Source organism: Mytilus californianus, unplaced genomic scaffold (genome assembly GCF_021869535.1).
Source record: "Mytilus californianus isolate M0D057914Y unplaced genomic scaffold, xbMytCali1.0.p SCAF_5, whole genome shotgun sequence".
In the NCBI taxonomy this organism is placed as follows: domain Eukaryota; kingdom Metazoa; phylum Mollusca; class Bivalvia; order Mytilida; family Mytilidae; genus Mytilus; species Mytilus californianus.
Window position 1 is genome coordinate 10,214,864 of NW_026262701.1, and position 22,783 is coordinate 10,237,646.

The 22,783-nt window shown below is 31.8% G+C and overlaps 1 long non-coding RNA gene across 1 annotated transcript; it reads left to right on the plus strand.

Annotated features, from left to right (window-relative positions):
• Window positions 1–9,374: 9,374 nt before the first annotated feature.
• Window positions 9,375–18,157, plus strand: LOC127703301 (uncharacterized). The gene is made up of 3 exons (XR_007982900.1): window positions 9,375–9,473; window positions 16,304–16,373; window positions 18,086–18,157. It is a non-coding gene; the product is annotated as an uncharacterized LOC127703301 (long non-coding RNA).
• The last annotated feature ends 4,626 nt before the right edge of the window (window positions 18,158–22,783 follow it).

The following is a 22,783-nucleotide window of genomic DNA, read 5'->3' on the forward strand; positions in this document are numbered from 1 at the left end:
AAAAATAACCATACATATATGTGAAGCTTTACATTTTAAGGATCATTTTTGAAAAGATGTGAGATACCGTTGGAAATATATTAATTGTGTTCTTATATGTTTAAATTTACTACGTTTCACTCTCTATCAGGCATGGGGCGAATTACATTGCAATGTAATGCATTATATTACAATTACTTTGACCAAACCATGCATTATATTACAATTACAATTACATGCATTTATCAAAGTAATGCATTATATTACAATTACTTTTGCAAAGTAATGCCTTGAATTACACATTACATTTGAAAATTTTATTAGTGAATAGAAAAATTAAACATTTTGAAAAACAACTACATTTCACAAAAGATTATAGCATATGCAGTAACTGTTCCATGAATTGAATATAAGTATACATGTAAAAAGTCTATTTAATTTGACTTTTACAATTTTTAATTATTTTAACTTAATGTTGACTTTACTTTTATAAAAATATTTTTTGTTTTTCTTTAAATTTTAAACGAAATATTTAATTACTGTGAATTACTTCCCTAATTATAAAATAAACATAGACCTTAATTAAAATTAACATATTTTTAATTAATCAAGAAATCTTAAATTTGGTTTAGTTAAAACTCCAACAATATGTTAAAGATGTAGTATGTGAAAAAAGTAATGACATGTAATGCCATGTAATGCATGAAATTACACAACTTTTTGCTAAAGTAATGCATTATATTACAATTACATGTAATGCACAAATTGCTGCATTACACATTACATGCAATTACTTGGAAAAATGTAATGCATTACCATGCATTACAATTACAAATTTGCATTACCCCATGCCTGCTCTCTACACTTTTCGATGCCTATTATGAACGAAAAACTTTCAGGTGGAAGCGGCCATACTTTTCTAACACAAATAAACAACCAAACAACCAAAGAAAAAGCCAACGAACAACTCCGATATCTGTTTGAAAAAAAAATAATCGATAAAAAGACATTACCCCCAATTTCCAGTTTTAATACTTTCCCCCCAAAAAAATTGGTAAATCTAAAAAAAGGTATAAGCCTTTTATAATTTGTGTTATCTACTACAATTTACATACAATTTTGAACGAATTGAACTACAAAGAGAAAACATTTTCCACTTTCATCAGCTATGAGACGGCTAGCTTTTTAGAAAAGCTATTACTTGTTCAGTTTATAAGAATTCATAATTGAAAGGGTTATTTGCATGAGTATAGATCAATTGCTTTTCTTTCACCCAAGCCATGCATATACTCAGAGGACAAAAAGGATAAAAAAACTTGAACTCAAGTAAAGCATAAGTAAACTTTTTGAAAATAAAATAGTTCCCTACTTTACCATCTTACTATTTTATGACGTATTAGGACCTAAATTAGATAAATTTTTTTGCAAAGTTTTAAAATATCCAGTTACCTTTAAAGAATAATGATAAGATCCGAAATAAGGTAACTTTAAACTGTGAAGGAAAACATGTATTTATGATGAATCGTTCTAAACCCCAACCCTTTTACATAAGTCTTATAAAATAACCTTCTCATTATAAATTCTGATGTACGTATAGCACCTTTAACTAACAATTATAAGAAAGTTTAATTTAAGACCACTTAAATTCTAAATTCTTATTTGTAAATATATCCAGTTCTTACTTAACTTATTCTTACTCTTCAGCACATTATGAATATTATTTTTAAAATTTTATGATGACAATCCTATGAATTAGTTATAATATTAATTATTTAGTAATTATTATTGCCTAAATTCAGTCATCTGTACATAATTAAATGTTTCCTTATGTTCTAAGGTGTATATAGTTGCTACAATTATACCCTATGGGTAATGCTCCACAATTAATGGAGGAATATACAAGAAACTGAACTGAACTGAACTGATTAATCGTAGCATGGAAGTACTACTAGTATATTCAATATAGTACTTCCATGGTCTTAATATCCATCCAATGCATAGTAATATTTCTTTTTCATCACTTTTTTTATTCTTAAATATAAGCGTTGTCTATTTCTATCTGACAAGCACACACATGGACTTTTTCATTAGTATAGAAAGTCCCTGGCCAACAATAGCAACAACGTCCTTTTGATGATCAATTCATTATAAAAAAAACTACTAAACTATGTGGACAGTGGGTCATCGCACACAGGTTTGTTTAACAAGACAGCTGATTGGATAAATGTGATAGATTGTCACGCCTACATTAAACTGTTGTCCAATCAAATGCCAGCAGAAACCTGTCAATAAAAAGGTTATTGCAAGCGTGGATAAGTTAGAGATTTGATTGTGTATTCGATATTTGAACAAAAAGTTAGATAATCACTATTCGTTTAGAATTAGATTGCGAAGAAAGTGTTCGTGTAACAACCCTCCCCTTTTCCCGTTTTCGCCTTCTAATTTTTACACTTTCTTTTTTAACAGAAAAGTATTAAATATGAGCGTACTGCAAGTTTCTGAATTTTACAAGCATTCTATATAGCGACTTGTGATTTCGGGGAACGTCATATTTTCAAGATTTCACAGACCTCTGAAAAAGTTAGAACATACAAGTTTCATCTACCATTTGCAGAAAAAACAATACCAAATTATATTTGTAAATTGGAAGAGATTAAGAATTATAGTTTAATATCCGTACTAAAAATCGTCTGAAATATAACAAAACATATTTCTCTCTGCCTGAATGCAATCGAAAGCAAATTTTCATTTTATTCTTCATCTATTTGCAAAAGACGAAGAATTCTCCTTAAAACTGTAAATTATTAAACAGGCATACTAACTTTAAAGGATAAAATACAAGTTTGTACTACCATCCAAGGAAATAAGTGTTCCATAAAGTAACTAATCCTTAATTCACAACCGTCAAAACTCAGGACTCATTTTTGATATTTACCTGAGAGATCATAAAGGACATACATCTACCAAGAACTTATTATAACCAAAATGGCAAAAATGAAACAATATCTATTTTTTTTTTTGGTAGACGAGTAGCAAATTGAATAAGGAAATGTTATTGAAAGAGAATTAAGATATATGATAATTTTTCCAAGCAAAGTGGCAAAAACATGCATATATAGAGTTACGTAGGTGCAAAACAAAACTATATATTAATAGTCAATTTCGACTATTTAATAAAGGATTATAGGTCGAACACGACACACGATTCTTGATTTCCAATGTACATGATTTAAAACCGTGTTTTTTCTTCTACAGATTGCATTTTGAAGAACACATGCTTGGCCATGATCGTTGAATAATAAGCGTACAATATTACATAATATTCAGGATGATTTCAACGAAAAGCAAACGAAAAAGATTTATTTTTTTAAATCCGAGCATTCCTTAAATTCAACATTTAAAACCGTTTTGTTTTACGCAAAACATATAAAATTGAGAATGACTGATGTACTTTTTATTCTCTCTAACACTTAGGATTGGTAGTCCCGACAGCTTTCTCTCCATTGGTAAGGGAGGTCCTGGGTAAGGGAGGTCCTATTCTTAACAGTAAGCGAACACTGAAAAGTCACAGGACAAAAAGTCACAGGACAGGAAGTGACAATTGTTTAAGTATGTAAGAGAAATATCTTGAAAAATTACTTTGTATTACATATATTCTTTTTACAGTTTATGAAATTGTTCATTTGTCCACAAGCACGCATTATTTATGAGTAAAGTTGGAACAAAGGTCAATTTGGCTCTGATTCACAACAATTGTTCTCTTGTTAACATGACCTTTTTTGTCGACACGCGCTCGCCGTATCAGGCTAGAACAAACCAATGCATATCAATGTCACATGTGTCTTTTCCTCGACTGAATGTTATAACAATATTAATATTGGATACAATTGTAACGTAATGAATTGCATTTGATCCTAGTCCTAAGTTTAATTTTTGGTTGAATCAGTTGAACATCTAAGTGATCATCGATGTGTAATATTTGACACTGGACATTATTTTAGGAGCGATGCAATACAAATAATGTATTTCTATCAATCATTTACTTCAGTTAAAGACTTTTGAATGTAACAATATGGTACAAATCGATTTGATTTACTGAATTGCATATTTCTATTTATCGAAATGAAAATATTATAAACTGCTCCCGGTTAATATAAATAAGAAGATGTGGTATGTGTGCCAAATAATCATCTCCATCCAAGTTACAAAGTATAAAACAATTATAGATTAAAAATACGGCCTCAACACGGAGCTTTGGCTCACACCGAACAGCAAGCTATAAGGGTCCCCAAAATGACTAGTGTAAAACAATTCAAAATGGAAAAACAAAGGTATAATCTATAAGTACAGTCATTTCGCTACGTTATTCTATAGCTTTTTGGTCAATTTCGAAAAAGCAAGTAAGCATCTCACTGTTTTTTAAATGAGAAGTAACGCTGGTGTTATAAAAAAAATCTGATACGAAACAGAAATATAAACCGTACACAAGATTTTATCAATCGTTGTTTGATATTTTTCTATATGATTTATTCTTGTATTAGTTCTTGCTAAAAAAAACTTGATGATAAAAAAAAATCAAGAGAGGTATCGAAATCGGTCTTTATAGGTACCTAATGGTAAATATAAACTGTCAACTAAATTCTTAAAATATTCTTTATTCTTGATGCATTTTTTTTGAAAAAATAATGTTTTATTTGTCAATGTAATAATTTTACCCGGTAAATCCTTATATAAGATAAAACATGGAACTTTATTCATTTTACGTCCATAGATAAAACATCATAAGCGTTGCATGGGTAATTATTTAGATAGTTTATGACAACCCGTTTCGGTTGACTGCTTAGATAATCCGTTTATTGAAATGTAAATAACTTTCACCAAGCAACTGTCATCTATATAATATTTAAAAATTTAAAGTAAATTAGATACTTAGAATATATTTTTCTTGGCAATTTTATATGGATCAGAACTATTATTTTACATTAGAAACAAAAAATGTTTAAGAAAATTTCAGAACATCTTTGGGATATATTACTTATCATTATATCTTTACGGGCGGAATGAATAAATACAGGACTACTTTATGTCAGAAAGCACGACTGCAAAGTTTTAATGACTAACACATTTCCCGGTTAAGACAATTAATCTTTTCTTATATAACCAATTAAATGTTAAAAATTCTATCGGGAAAAAATGAATTGTACGTTTGCATACGTTATTTAATGAAATAGATATACAGTATTACATTAAAAAACCACAAAAGAATATCCTCCTAGCTATGCCGATTTTATTCATAAAGGGGAGTAACCCCTGATAAACACAGATAAAGTGTCGCTCGTTTTATTTAAAATATTTAAAATCTTAACACGACTGAACACGATCTTACAGCAACTAAACAGATTTTTTACCTTTGGTCTTATTTTATCTGAACGTGATCTAATCAAGTCTTATTTGAACGCTAGAAGAATCTGTCTTGTTTATCTTGACCCGACTGATCTGACTGAACACGATATATCGGAACAGAGTCTGAAAGTCTAAACCGGTCTTAACGTTTTTCCCTAGCAGTAAATCAAGGCGATTAAGACTTGATCAGACCAAAATGACCGTTTCAGACTTAAATCTTGCTACTAGTGTTAGCAACACATGGCTTTCCAGCATCCAAAGTCAAGTTTATCAGAGAAATGGCGGTTATTATGAACATGAAATAATAACAAGGTAAATAATTTGTTATAACAAATGTAAAATGGGAGCAAAACTTTGTTCAGATATGATTTTTTTTGTTACAGAACTAAGAGAATAATTACTCATGAAAGGTTGATATGCGAGTTAAATATATAACATTTATTGAAATATAATGTCCATTTATTCTAAATAAAAAGACAACAATTAAAATATTGCAGATTTGAAGCTTCCGAATTATCCCCATGAAAATGTAGTTAACCTTTAAATTAATTAGTTTAATTTTAGTTCATTTATATGTATTGGAGTTTAGTATGACATTCATTTTCACTGAACTAGTACACATTTTCTTTTAGGGGCCAGCTATAGCCCGCCTCCGGATGCGGGATTTTCTCGCTGTGTTGAAGACACATTGGTTGCCTTCGGCTGTTTTATGCTCTTTGGTCGTGTTGTTGTCTCTTTGACACATTCCCCATTTCCTTTTTCAATTTAAACAGCAAGACATAATAATACGTTAAATAAATGTTAAATTATGATGACAAATTGCAGGTTGAATTCATCAAGGTTAATAAAAGCCGATAAGTGCGTTTACTATATAGTAAACACAGCATTGGTCATTTTAAAACAAGCATCATTGCGCTAGTACCTTTTACCTTAATACCATTTGGCAGGTTTTCTGTTTTTATATCCATAATTAACTTAAGATGATTTAAATTCCAATACTTACTAAAATATAACGATAAAGATAATTATTCGAATCTTTGTATAAAGGAGTAGTTTTCCATTGTACTTTCCTTTTTTATCAATATACAACCCTTGACCTTTACATGAATCATTGCACAACATACTGATCCGTTTTTCAAATTAAGATGTTTCTAATAGTTCTTTATTCTTTTTCTGTTCTTGTAATTTATATATATATATATATATATAAAGAAAAGTCAAATAGAATCCGTATGCTGGTAACATATAAGAAAAATAATATAAGATAATGACGGTTTCAATTCATCACTTTTACTAGCGCTTTCACTGCTTTCCGGAAGAAGAAAGAAGAATTATTCATTAACATTCTCAACCCGGGATTAAATGATAAATTATATTTTAATTTTTACGAAACATTTTAAAGACTTTACTCCAATTTTAAAATGACATTAGTAGTCTCCCTTGTATTTGTTTACGTCATACTATTGTTAACGTCAATCAATTGTTTTATAACTTTTATGTATACAAGTCACATTACCTGAAGATCTGTGAAAGTTGTGAAAGCGATAGTAAAAGTGATGAATTGAAACCGTCATTATCTTATATTATTTTTCTTATATATATATATCGAAAAAAGGTTAAGTACAATCTGCAAATACTCCTCCTACAGAAGACCAGAGTCATATTAAAAATGTATATACATATGAAAATCATCTTACTTTTTATGAAGCATCTATTCAAGCATACTTTTAAATTGGATATTTGAGTTTCCTCTCTGTCATTTAACGAAATGATATGAGATGAGTATCAACATAAATACTTTCTAAACCCGTTTTTCATTTTAATACATCTTGTACACAAAAAGACTTTAAATATCATATTCACTACATCAATCCATTTCATACAGACATTCAGAACAGTAATTTGAATTCCCATCTGATTGCTATGCGGTTTTATAACCTTTCAGATTGATTTTAAAGGTAGTTACCATAACACTTTCTCTGAAATGATTTGATTTTCAAAAAACAAAGAAAAGTTCTTGTATAAATATTATAATGGAAAACGCAAATATTTTATAACACTTTGTGAAAAGTAAAAAATAACAAAAATACCGAACTACGAGGAAAATTCAAAATTTGTTCGTCCAAAAGATTATATTCTGAAGTTTTCAAATAATGATAAAATCTCTGAAACTGCTTCAAGTAAAAATGTTAACATTTTAATAAATAGAAGATAATTCTTTGTAATTGAATTGAGAAAAGTTGTCAATTTATTTTGTGTTGTTGAGTCTTTACTATAGGATACATTGTAATTTCCATAAATTATACTTGTATGTTTAATACATTATCTTTTAAATTGATAAAAGCCATCAATTTCAATTTAATTTGTACACTTTTCAAATCTCTGATTTCAGAATCAACTTTTTCTAAAATAGTACATAAACAATATTTTAAAAACAGTATTAGTACTGCCATCATATTCCTTCTTAATTAATTTATTGAAAACTATCTTTTATAAAACCGATCGTTATTTTTGCTTAAAGTTGTCAACTTGACCTTCTTTCACCCACTTACATTGATTGCATTCCTAAAAACACAATGCTGGACAATTTGTTTGTGAATAGAAAGAAATGTTAGATCAAATTAAATGTTTAAATGATAATGTTTGATCGATGATATGGCTGACAATATGTACTGCTATCAAATGTTTATGTTGTTATTAGTAGTACTACATGTATTATAATCATTAGTAACATTTATTATTATTATTATTATTATTATTATTATTATTATTATTTTTATCTTTATAATAACTGTTATAATTCGTTTTGTCATCAAAGGCTCTCACTTTTTTATGTTCTGTGTTGAAGGAATAACTGTGTTTTACTAAAGCGACCTATAAAGAAGACACGATGACGAAACTGTTGTTGATTGTCCTAATACTGTTCATAACTACAGGTAATATATCTAGACAATCTCCTTGATTAACATATTCGTTTTTATGTATATCAACATCGAAACATTCTTACAACAACACTATGTTGCACGTGATATCTTTAAAAGTATGCGCTCGCTTGTTGACGGTGACGAAAAAAAAAAAATTTCGTACAGTTCCTCACCAATCAAATCATTCTTTAATCAAAAACAGAAGAAATATGTAAAGCATGTAAAGGACAAATCCGTTGAATAAATTTTCTGTTTTATCAGATTTTGTTTTATAAAAATCACTTGTGCTTCTAATAGGATAGCTTTTGTGAAAGCATTAACATGAACAACATATCCTTAAAACATATTTTGCAATTAAACCGAGTGGAGAATGCAGGCAAATTACAAGAATAGATGGACAAAGACACATAGGGTTGTCGTGATTCGGGTGAAATTCAAACACTCGACTATATAAACCAACGAACGACTGGAAAACAACAGTCATATTCCTGACTTGGAACCTTCATTTAACTAACAAAATTGTTGGTAAAACCTGGTTTTAAAGCTGGTTAAAATTTCCTTCTTGTATGACAGATTCATACTTCCACAATAAATCTCTATATTTGAAAAAAAAAATTAAATTTTAACCAAGCAATTATATTTCTGTAACTTTGCTATTTTAACTTAATGATAACGTATGAATACAGTGATATTATACACATCTAAAATGACCATGATAGGTACAACCTTTCGGATTGTATAGATGAGATAAATTGTCATATTAACCTTACCTACTAAATACATTTTCGACAATGCAACCAGCCAAGATGGAGTTTTGGCAAAATTTATGGTGATAATCACCATTTCACCGAATGCATCATCTAGTGGAACATTTGTCATTGTGGACCGATATGATTCTCCGAATTTATCTAGTAAAAACGGAAAAACATATATCAATTTCAGTGTTTGATGAGTTTTTTGTCTCCCAAAGGCTACAAATATAGCTCAAAGGGAAATGCTCTGAAATAAAAACTAAAGTTGTCATTTTTAAGAAAAATTTTATTGTCGCATTGTTTTCGTTTTAGATATTGTTCATTCTCAAGATAGCTGTCCTTGTCCTGCGGTTGTGGATCCAGTTTGCTCCACAACTAATGAGACTCATGATAATGAATGTATCCTAATTTGCGCGTAAGTTTTCTTTACAAAACCCGAAAATGCTCATCCTGTACCTTTATTATAAAACAAGTATTTACTAAAACCCGCGGTTAGAAGTGACGTACTTTATAATACTAGCTGGGGATTATTGAATGTTGAATACAGAAACGGGTCTTCTGTGCACAAGTTATTTGAACACTTGTGTCTTGCTGATCATATTTTTCTTACAATTCTGAAGTAATATACACAAATATATATATCTAGACAACAATTTTGATTGAATGTTGGATCGATCTAAATAAGATCATAGAAATCATTGGTTGTCAGCAAAATACCCCCCTTGCCATCATATTCATCTGGTGCAGCAAAATTGGTACGGTTTATGTTATTACTACCACTGGGTCGATGCCTCTGCTGGTGGACTGATAGTCCCCGAGGGAATTACCAGCCCCAGTAGCCAGTACTACGGTACTGGCATGCCAATACGGATTTTGTGTTATTAAAATTTGCTGTTACAAAATTTTTGAAGTTATTCTAAATTAAGAAATATATTTCCCTCATGTAAAGCTCTGATTCCTTGCCCGGCTTTTGGCTATACTTTTTGTCCTTTTTTGGTTTATAGCTTTTCATCCTTTTAATAAGCTATTGATTTTCAAATATTTTGGCCTCGAACATCACTAAAGAGACATTGATTGTCGAAATGCACATCTGGTGCAGGAAAATTGGTACCGTTTATGTTATTACTCTGCTAGTGGACTGATAGTCCCCGATGGTATCAAAAGCCCCAGTAGCCAGTACTACGGTACTGGCATGTTGTGTAAAGTAGATAAACGCGTTGTGTATAGATTGTGTTTATTCAACGTCTAGCCATTGCCATATAAGTGACGTCATAAATACCTAAGTGTCAGGTAGCAACGTTAACATATATGAAATTGCGCTAAATTCCCGACATTCTCGGGCCGGCAAAAGTTAAAATATAAAAATATCAATTACTTTAAATGCCAATCGAATAGATATTACTGAAAATTAACTAAATAATTGTCCATCTAAAATAAATTAAAATAATTCACTTATTAACGACTTTCACTCTTAAAGAAGTCTATGTAAATACACATAGTTGTCCGCAAGTATATCACTCTTTGGTAGTCCCTTTCTTGATGTTCTCTCGAGCTCGCACAGATGCATTTCGTTGTGATAGAATTCTCGTCGATCTCTCTGTTGAAGTATCATCATGTTAATCCTTTAATCCTTTATGTTTGTTCGGATTTCGAGCGGGTACAGTTTTACTATAGGACCTCCTGCACAAGTTCGTATTATAGCTGTGCATGTAAAACAACCCTTTCCGGTGATTAATTCATCAACTATAGCAATGTTCCATCGGTTTTTTTTGGTAATTTATCATCTTGGACTTGCACCACATCTCCAACTCGAATAATTTGTAAATTGTTTCCTGTTTGGCGATGAAATTCTCTCAGTGTCGTTATATACACGGATTTCCACCAGTTTCAAAAATGCTCCATTAAACTCAACTGTTTATTCAAATGTTTGTACAGTTCATGTTTTCCACTATTCAAAGCAATGTATTCAACTTTCTGTTGTGGATATGGTGTTAAAGTTATTCTTCTTCCGTATAGTAAGTGTGACGGAGTTAACGACTCATCGCCCTCAATATCCGGTGATACGTAGGTCAATGGTCTATCATTAATGATGGCTTCTATTTCTGTCACAATTGTTTGAAGTGTATCTATGATAACGTAAGATCTACCTAATGTTTTCCTCAAACAAGATTTTTTTGTAATTCCGATGAAATGCTTCCACCATCAACCATACCATGGCGCTCTTTTTGGTATAAATCTCCACTTTTGTTCTATTTGTTGACAATGTATCGTTTTGCGATTGCGATTGGGTTAATTTCTTCAATGTTTTCAAGGCGGCTAAATATGTCAAACTGTTATCCTAAATCATGGTGTGTTGTCTAGATTTACGACTAGCGAATCTTATAAAGGCTTGTAAAAATTATTTTTTTAATAGGTCCGGTACAACTTCCAGGTGTACGGCTCTCGTTAAAGCACAAGTAAATAGACATATAAAAACTTTGTTTTTAGTATCATGTTTATCTCTAACGTACAGCGCTCCAGTAATGTCAACGCCAGTAATTGTAAAAGGTGCCGCTTCCAGTAATCAAACATTCGAGAATGGCGGCGGATAAAGAGCTGTATATGGTTTACTGTTGATTTTTTGACAAATTACGCAATCTCGCAAAATTCCTCTTACGTATTGAAGAATTAGGGGTATCCAGTAAGATTGTCGTATCTCAGTCACTGTATTTTAACATACAGATGCGTTATGAATTCTCCCACCACAGCAAATTGCGTCTTTGGTATTTAGGTATAATCTAAGTTGTCCTACTAAAACAATGGATTAAATTTAGTATCCTTTAATTTCAATTTAACACTTCGACCTTAAATAAAGTTCGTTGGCAATTTACTATCCAACACTCTATTGTTATATTTTCCAAACTCGACAAAATATTGTCTACCTAAAGTTCATTCTTCATTAATGCTGATATATCTGTGTTGCATGCATGCAAGAGTTTAAGCAGTGTTGCGTTTAGGATGAAAGGTGAATGTGTTGGACCAAACAAAATGGATTTGAATCGATATGTTGTAAGAGTACTGCTGGGATTATCTTTGTCGGTCAACCATAAAAGCGAGTAAAAGTTCGATTTGCGTGCTTATTGCGTTCCTTTTCGTTCTAAATCTCATTGATATTTTTGTCAAGTCGTTCAAGTCGAGTGGAGTTGACATTAAGCATTAAGCAGCCATTCAAACTTGCGTGATCTGGTGACTTTTTACAGTTACAGTCGTACACTATACGAATTGGTGTTGAATCCTTTTAAAGGCATGAAGTGTTATATAGTGGTTACTTTTGCCATTGTCGTATTTCTCGTCTATCTTCTCTATGAACCCTCTCTTCATTTGGTTTTCAATAATTTCTGAATATTTTCTCAATAAATTTGGTTCACGACTTAGTCTTCTAATTGTGCTTTCAGTCCTTGCTTTAGCGACCATGATGTTTGAAGGTAAGTCCGGATTATCTAGTTCCCATGGCAACTTGGAATAACGTTCGTTTTCAAATTTGATACAGTCTTGTTGATAAGTCTTTACAAAACTATCCTCATCGTCCTGTTGTGGTTTACGTATTCCTAGTGATTCTATATTCTAGAGCTTATCGATGTCGCTTTCCTCTGCATGATGTGAAATAACACTTAAAAGTACGGATGAAGTATACAAGTTCTTTCCGCTTCTTGTTGCAAGTCCAGATAACAAGTAACTAATCTTTGATGCGACGGCTGTGGGTCCATTGCCTCTGATCAGGTGATCTTGAACTCTATCCCAATAATAGTTTGCTCCAATTAAGAGTGATATTTCAAAACTATCATCGTTATTTACAGGATGTGCGATTTTTAAATCTTTCAAGTATGGCAAATTGCGTGTTACTTATTTCATCTGGTTTTGAAGAGGGACTGCAATATATGGAACAATCAATGCATTAATGTTTACAATTTCACCTTTGTCAGTTTGTAGTTGAACGGTTGCTGTATTCAAATGGCGTATATTCGTCTCCTTGTCTATAAAAGCTGACAGTTCAATTGTGTCCCTTCAGCTTGGTCTTATATGTAATTGTTTAGCTATGTTCTGGGTGATAAATGAACGTTGAGCACCTTCGTCGAAAAAATATAAGCTTCTGTAGTATGTTTCTCGTATGAAACAGGTCGGTAAATTGTCCCGCTTCAAGAATTTTCACTTCTTTTGTAATGACTTTTCTTAAGTTGCTAAGGTTACATGATCGCTATCATATTCACGGGCAATACTTTTCCTTACTTCTACTGGCAATTTACTTATAATAATAGGTAATAGTACCGCGCCATACATTTCTTGTGTTTGACCCAAACATTCAAGGCCTCTTACGTATAATTCTAGATAGTCTCCATAACTTCTTAAACTGTTTTAATCCTTTAACGGTGAGAGCAGATCCATTAAAGCTTTCATGTAACCGTTTATAACTTTGTGTTGGTGTCCAAATCTCTCTAAGCAAACATACGGCTTTCTCATAATTGACGTGTGTAAGCGCAAATCCTGCTGTAGTTTGGGCGGCGAATCCTTAAAACTGGATTTGAGATAACTGAATTTCTGTATTGGTGTTAGGCTGCTATTAAAATGTATTGTAGAGTCCAAAAATGTGCTTCACTGTAAAACATTCCCGTCAAAATGTGGCAAATCTAATTTAGGTAATCTGTGGTTATTACTAATTATACTTGGCGGTTGGGCAGGTGGTGGTATAAGCGAACAATCTTATTGACTATTATATGATTGTAAATTCGGCAGGAAAGTTGCGTGATTGATTTCCGGTACGATTTTCCTTAAATGGAATACTTTTACTAGTGTTTAGCGAGTAAACGGCTGATGTGTTTGTATTACAATTTTTTGATCTAGGTATATAGCGTTTATTGATGATTGTTCTTGTAAATCTGAAGTTTTGTTTGATTTGATTTCTTATATAAGTTTTCGTATTTGCCTAAGTTTACTGTCTAAATTAAACATATACTCATCCGAGTCTGTAATTTTTTGTTCAATGTGATCCTCGTCTTCTCATCTTCTCGTTCAAACCCTGTAGAATCTTCTTTTTCTAAATTACGGCATGCTCTGTGGCTTTGAATTCCTCCATTTCAACGTTGTCCGGATTCTCCTTTAGCTCTTCAATTTTGGTCTATAGCTTTGTCACTGCTGCTTTGTTGCAGGCACGTATTGCCTTTAACTTCGTTTCCATTGTTGAACCAATTTCCCGTCAGTCACGGCACCCATAAAATGTTGTGTAAAGTAGATAAATACGTTGTGTATAGATCGTGTATATTCAACGTCTGGCCATTGCTATATAAGTAACGTCATAAATACATAAGTGTCAGGTAGCAACTTTAAAATATATGAAATCGCGCTAACTTCCCGACATGGCATGAAAATACGGATTTTGTGATAATAAAATTTGCTGTTACAAAATTCTGGAAGTTATTTTAAATTAAGGAATATATCTCCCTCATGCAAAGCTCTGATTTCTTGCCCGGCTTTTGGCTATACTTTTTTGTCCTTTTTGGTTTATAGCTCTTCGACCTTTCAATAAGCTTTTAAGGATTTTAAATATTTTGGCTTCAAGCATCACTGAAGAGACATTGATTGTCGTAATGCGCATCTGGTGCAGCACAATTGGTACCGTTTATGTTATTGTTATATAATCTTATAAGCTGAGTCATTGTAACAACCGAATATTACATGCTGCTGATTAGGGACATGCCTATTAATAAATATTGACTGTCAAAGAACGCGGTCTCGTTCATGTGATTCCCTTAGCTTTTGTGTTACCTTGATTTGTATCTTCCTTCATTACATTTATGAGATTTGAACATTGTATGGTAAATTAATGTTGCAAAATATTAAAAAAAGGATTATGAACGCTAAATACAATGCAAGTAATTTCATTGCAAATGTTACTTCATGATAAAATCTATTGTAACCTAAATTAAAAATAAATACCCCCACCCCACCACAACAATAAAAAATATTACCACTCAGATAAGTTCATCCCAAAGCCATCCTTCCATCATACTTCCAAACAACTTATAAAAAAAATGATTTTACCTTAAAAATAATACCGACAGATTAAATTCAACATTGATTTAAGCATTGCATGGTAAAATAATTACAGAAAACCATGGAGTGCAGTTTGTTTGCCAAAAATAAATGTTTTGATCTTAAATCGTTCAGTTAACCCTGAGTTCATTTGCCCTAATTTTTAAAATATCACAGTTTCAATAGTAAATAGATTTGGATTTTATAATTCATATATATTTTGCAGTACAAATTGGAATCCAGTAGGATCCAAAATCCTCCTAGTAAAAGTTGGAGTTCCAATATCTACTAGTAGAAATTGACCTTATGATTTAAACTTGTTAGAATCCAGTACAAATTGGAATACCAATATCTACTGCTTGAAATTGGGATATCCAGTTTTGTACAAGGAGGATAATAGATAAAAACAAAACCACGAAACAATAAAAATATATTTTGTTTTTCTTTGTAATAAAATAACCTAATGTAATCAAAATTGTCTGAACAGAGATATGAATTTGTCTGCCAGCCGAGTTTTTTCTAAAAGTCCTTCAATCTTTACCAAAACATACAATCATATGAGTACTTTAAGATTTTAAACAACGCTGGTTTAGCTAGCAATAAAACCAGGTTTAAACCACCATTTTTACATAAGGAAATGCCTGTACGAAGTCAGGAATATGACAGTTGTTTTCCATTCGTGTGTCGTGTTTGAGCTTTTGATTTTGCCATTTGATAAGGGACTCTCAATTTAAACTTTTCCTCGGAGTTCGCTATTTTTGTTATTTTGCTTTTTAGTGTACGAGAATTTAATAATGTTTTAGATATTGTCTATCAGATACAAAAATAGTTTTGTTAATGATATGCTACAAAATTTAACAAAACCATGTTACCTTCATAATTTAAGCAAAATTTGTTTCACTCAACCTTCTTCATGTTGTTAAGAAAAAACATAATCAAAATAATTGCTGTTCTCATTTTCTCACTATTATTACAATTTAACGTAAAATACATGATCGAAGTTGTTCGAGAAAGGGTTTGTCACAGATCGTTTTTAAAGGCAGATATGTATGTATTAAAAATCAACAGCATTTGTTTTTAAAACATTTTAAATGACCGTTTGGCAGGTAACGATTACCTGTCTTAAAACCGGTCCATGGCAGACCTCGAACAATTGAAATATTATAATTTTTATTTCAGTAATCAAGTTTTAGCTTGCCGTCGTGAATGTCCATGCGAGACAGTTTCTGTGATTGCAACAGCATCACCAGTAAGTTTTAATTAGTGAAAGATATGTTTAAATAATAGATATAAGAAACCAAACCAATTGTGTTGAATACGTAACATAATTTCTTAATTACAGATGATTATAATAGAACACAAACGAAAAACAACGAACGCATGGAAAGAAAAGTTCTCGGAACAGTGCAACACTTTAACAAATTGTTTTGTCTAATGTGAACTAATTGTTGAATAAGTAACCTAAGTTCTTAATTACAGAGGATTATAATAGAAGACAAATGAAAAACAAAGAACCCACGGAAGGAATTCCGAACAGCGCGCACTTAAACCTATTGCTTTGTCCAATATGAACTTTACTCAAAACTGGAAGTGATATAAATCTACTCTAGTTCATTTTTAAAGGGCAAATGTATGATAAGCCATCTTTTGCACAATTTAGAATATAATTATCACGCAGTTGTAAAATTTCTTAATCGTAGTATTTTCCAGATTCAAGATATCATTTAATCTGTCAGATTTACCTAATGACGTATATTTTTCTTTTGTTAAAGTACATCAAAATAGAACACACCTGAAAAACGACGAACGCACGGAGAGAAACATTCTCCGAACAGCGCACACTTACACCTATTGCTGTGTCCAATATGAACTTTTATCAAAACCGGAAGCGACAAATCTACGTAATTAAGGAAATCAAACAGATTAAACCGTTTGACAGAAATTTTAAAACTATCTCAGAATCTTGTAAAAAAACTCACTTGATGTACTTTTACAAAGGGAAAATATACGTAATTTGAAGTACTTGATCATATTTGCACAAATCGAAATTAAAACTGAAAAACTTAGTAGATATCGTCTAATTTCAAGATCTTGTCATTAATATTTTCCTACCGAAAACGAACAATAAACACAATATATCTCAAACAAAAATGTCGATGTTCTTATTTTTAAAGAAGGTTGCTGCTTAATAAACGCCACTTTTTTTAAGCAGGTGCTATTAAGTGATTGCGGTTTTCGTTCGTCCTTCCGTTACCCTTTTTTGTCCGCTACTGTTTTGAACCGTTTGAACTAAATTTTGAAACTATCTCAGATTCGTACTCACATGATGTATTTTAACACTTTGTATGCAACTTTATAATTCTAATTATCATTTGGGTTTATTTTGCCATGAAAAAGACTGTACATGTGTACATGGCATATTTACAAACGGCAATTATACATACGTAGTCTATTTTTTTTGTATGGAGACAAGAAGCAAGTATGTATTCAGTTGGCCTGATAAGCCAGTTATAATGTAACGAAGACGCACAAAAAGGCATACATCAAATTTAACATCCTCATTTTGCTTTTTTATAATACGATTTTATTTATCTATGTAAAAATCCAACCATAAAGGATGGAAAGTTTTAAGTACTAGCGTAAATAAACTGTTCGCAATATCTTTATCATATATTGGCATTTTGCAACTCCGATTTTATTTCTGATTGAACTTTGTTCGGGAAGTTTCTCTTAACAAGTAAAGTTCTTTGGAAAACAAAATAAATCATTTTGTAAGCGTTGCTCACAGTTACTCGAGTATCAAACACTCGAAAGCTGTAATATCTCACTTTTGTTAAATGCACAATTAGTGTGACAAGTAAATATATTCATTTGTAAATAAAGTTTACATAATTTGAAAGTTTTTACCAATTCAAGGGCAAAAACACATGGTTCTTATCTTATTAATTTTTTTTATTTCAGCACGGCTAAGTGGGATGGAATAATACATTTTATATATATTTCAAAAAATTCAAAGAATAAAATATTTTCATATTATGACTTATTATTAACGAACAACATTGTAAATACCACCGTTCCATAAAAAAAAAAAAAAATACAAAATACTGAATATTGAGCAACACGAAAAAGAAAAGGAAAAGATACCATACCAGAGAGATATTCAAACTCGTAAGTCGAAAACATACTGCCAATGTAAAGGCAAAAAAATCGACAAACGACAAAAATCAACAGTACACAACACACAACATAGAAAACTAAAAGCTGAGCATAACGAACTCAACAAAAATTTTGGGTGACCTCATCTGCTCCAGAAGGGTAACAGTTCTTGCTTCACATGTGGCACCCGTCGTGCTGCTAATGTTAGTACAAACCCAGTGATAAGTTGAATTCGTTAGGTCTGGGAAAGACGACGTGATTGTCGTTACCATAATTGGAACATACCTATCATGAAGGATTTATAAGATAATGTCAGAAAGAAACAATCCTGAAATATTGATACTTATAACATAAAAAAACTACAAAGGATACTAAAGCAAAACCAACACGAGTCCCACAAAATATAACACTACAGGTGCACCCATGTGCTCCGGAAGGGCAAGTGTATCCTCTTTCACTTTGACATGAGTGATTGATTGATTGATTGTAGCATGAACTCTTACCAACACCACTAACACTCGACAAGGCAAGCGCCTCCTGCTATGCAACGTCACCAGTCATGGTATTTTAGGATATGACAAGGAAATAATTTCTCTCGAGAGTTGAGACAAAGACCTGTCTTTTCAGTCATTCAAATGGAGTTGGATGCAGTTGAAACTTGTGTAATGTTAATTTCAACCGTTCTTCCTCAAATCCAGCTGGAGGATTATTCTTCGTAGGGAGCACACCCATGTTGAGAAGGTCCGTATAATGTTAATTAGCAGTTCGTATTGTGTGGTGTGAATTAAGATATGATAATATCATATGCTGGTCAAAGGAGATGTTGCTACTGAGAAATATGAAGTTGTTAACAGGAAAACTGAAACTGTCACATTTTGTCTCATATACTAGGTTGAAGCCGGCCGTATGTGTCTATTTCAAGATATCTAAACATAAAGCAAACCTTCTATTTTCTGTCGTATCATTGAGAAATGACGGGTGACACATGTGGAGCAGGATCTGCTTACCCTCCCAGAGCACCTGAAATCCCCCCGGTTTAGGTGGAGTTCATGTTGCTTTATGTTGTGTTTTGTGTAATGTTGTTTGTCTTTTCGCCTTTTTTGCAACGGAGTTGTCAGTTTGTGTTTGACTGATCAGTTTGAATATCACTTGGGTAGCTGTTGCATCTCTTTTATTGAGCGATAAAAATTATAAACATACCTAAAGTTGAAATTAAAAAACTTTGCAAGATGCCAAGCAGTCAAATGATGGTTCCTTTATAATGGTATTTATGAAGATCATGTTTTGGAGAAGATTAAAGCTTATCAGAATAAGATATAACAACTATGTGTTAACCCGTTATCTTGAACTATGAGGGGTCAATTAATGGTTTCATCATTACGAAGATCATGTATTTCAATTGTTATTGTACATAACAAGCTTCTGTTCATCCATTCATATTTTTTACACACGATAGAAAAATGGTCAAAAAGTCAAAGTAATAGTGATTATTCTTAAAAGGGGTGTTCGAATAATTTGGGAAGCAGTGGACTGGTATATTTGACATTTTCAGCATGTTTGCTTAAAGATTTTTTCCATATATTATGGTCTTCAAGATATATGGCAATTACTTCCATTTACCTTCATGTTTTATTTTCAGCCATTTTTGTTGGTTGACAGAGACAAACTAGAGGAGAGGATTGGCACCTTAAGTGTGAAGGACAGACAGACATAAGGTTGTTATTTAATCCTGACTCTAGTCAAGCAGGGGGGGGGGGATAAAAAAAAACACTTTCTAAAAGATAACCTTCGTATTTCAGACTTAGCCAAGACATTCTAGACTTGTTTAATATACCTACAAGTCCTATCTTCATACCTGTTACACAGTTGACTAATATTTTTTGTCCAGTTTATAGTAAGCTGTGAACCTTGTTATTTAGTGAAAAGGGCCATGGAAGAAGGTATCAGAGAAATGAAGTATGAGAAAAGACAACAACCTTAATCTTAAAATGTAGGTTTTAAATAAAATTAGTTAAAGATTCACTACTTCAAAACTATATTTTTCTTGCTATTGAATGAAATAGACATTAATTGATGCCTAAACAAATAAAACGACTGGCATAAACCTTTGATGTGTATAATTGTATACGGTATAATAAATGTTTGTAATTTTAGAAATGACACTACAAAAACAATGTCTTCCCATGGAAAGGGTTTTAGGAGGGATGAGAAATTGAAGAAATAACATTTAATATTAATGCTAGACGAACGTATCAGACATTCAAATATTTTATTACAAAAATGAACAATATGATAAAATTGTTATGTCACCTTTTGAGTTTTGCTTAAGATTCATCAGTCCTAATTTGATCACCAGCTGGTCTCTTATGAGTCTCTTCTTTCTTAGGTGTAAAAGTAATATAAATCCTGGGTTTTTTTCTGGTAGCGTTCAGCCTTTAATGTATCTTTATAAAGTGATACAACTTCTCCATTTATGTTATTAGCAACATTTGGCCTTGATTCAATGTGCATTGTTATAAAAATTTCATAAATTTTCCAGCATGAATTACTTAGTCAATATTTTTAATTTTTATCCCGTTTCTCTGACAGAAAAAAATAATACTTTGATTGATTGACTAATATTTGCCAGAAAATAGATAACCCTGACCACACTGCTTAATCTTCCAGGAATAACCCTGACCACACTGTCTAAACTGCCAGGCCAAAACTGAACTAAAGTACCTTTCATATACTTTTGTAGATTCTAAAGGAAAATCTGTATTCAATAAATATTGGTCTGTTATATCTAACTGATAGACACCAAAGAAGTTTATCAATAAAGTAATTATCATTTATCAATTCGCAAATACTAGTAATTTACTTCTGCTACCATTTCATACTACAAGTATCAGACAATATATTAAATACAATGTCATACAACAAGTATCAGACAATATATTAAATACAATGTTGTAACATTTGTTTGTAAGAAAGCATAACCATTAATGAAAAAAAAATATTATTTAAATTTAAGTATTGTTTTTCAGCTGAATGATGATAATGAGTTCGTGTTTAATGTCCTGTTGCAAATATTACATGCATATCAGGACAAAATATGTTAATATGGATATGAACCCTGCTTTTTACTAAAATGACACACTGAGCTGAAATGAAACAAGAGTACACACGCTGAAATGTCTCGCCTACTATACTGACCATTGATTTTGTATTGAAAGTCCTAAATATAAAGTTTTACTACAAGTATCACACTAACATTTATGATTCAAGAAAATGAGGTCAAGGTCAGATAAACCAAGCCGGAAATACATGTACATCTATAATACAATCATTCCATACACCGAATACAGATGACCTATTGCTTATAGTATGAAGAAACAGACCAAACCATGGATATTTTCTATTGACAAATGAACCATGAAAATGAGGTCAAGGTCAGATGAACCCTGTCAGACAGACATGTACACCTTAAAATCATTCCATGCATCAAATATAGTTGACTTATTGCTTATAGTATCTAGGAAACAAAGTTAGCCAGGAAAACTGAACATTGACCACTGAATCATGGAAATGAGGTGAAGGTCAGATGATACCTGCCAGACAGACATATACACCTTACAATCATCCCATACACCAAATATCATGAATTTAGTTGACCTATTGCTTAAAGTTAAAGAAAAAAAAGACCAAAACATAAAAACTTAAAATGAGCAATGAACCATGAAAATAAGGTCACGGTCAAATAAAACCTGCCAGACTGACATGTACATCGTAAAATATTTCCATACACCAAATACAGTTGATTTTAGGCATAAAGTATTAGAAAAACAGATCAATACAAAAAAACTTAACATTGAGCAATAAACCATGAAAATGAGGTCAAGGTCAAGAAAAACCTGGCAGACTGACATGTACACCGTAAAATATTTCCGTACACCAAATATAGTTGACCTATTGCATACAGTATTAGAAAAACAGACCAAAACACAAAAAAATAACTTTAAACACTGGACCATGAAAATGAGGTCAAGGCCGACGACACCAGCAAGTTGGACATGTACAACTTACAATCATAACATACACTAAATATAGTAGACCTATTGTTTATAACATCTGTGATATGGACTTGACCACGAAAACTTAACCTTGTTCACTGATCCATGAAATGTAGTCGAGGTCAAGTGAAAACTGTCTGACAGGCATGAGGACCTTGCAAGTTACGCACATACCAAATATAGTTATCCTATTGCTCATAATAAGAGAGAAATTAACATTACAAAAAATCGTAACTTTTTTTTCAAGTAGTCACTGAACCATAGAAATGAGGTCAAGGACAATGGACATATGACAGGCGGAAATTTTATATCATAGGGTATCTATATACAAAGTATGAAGCATCCAGGTATTCTACCTTCTGAAATATTAAGCTTTTAAGAAGTTGGTTAACGCCGACGACGCCGCCATATCACTATCCCTATGCCTATATACTGACCATTGATTTTATGT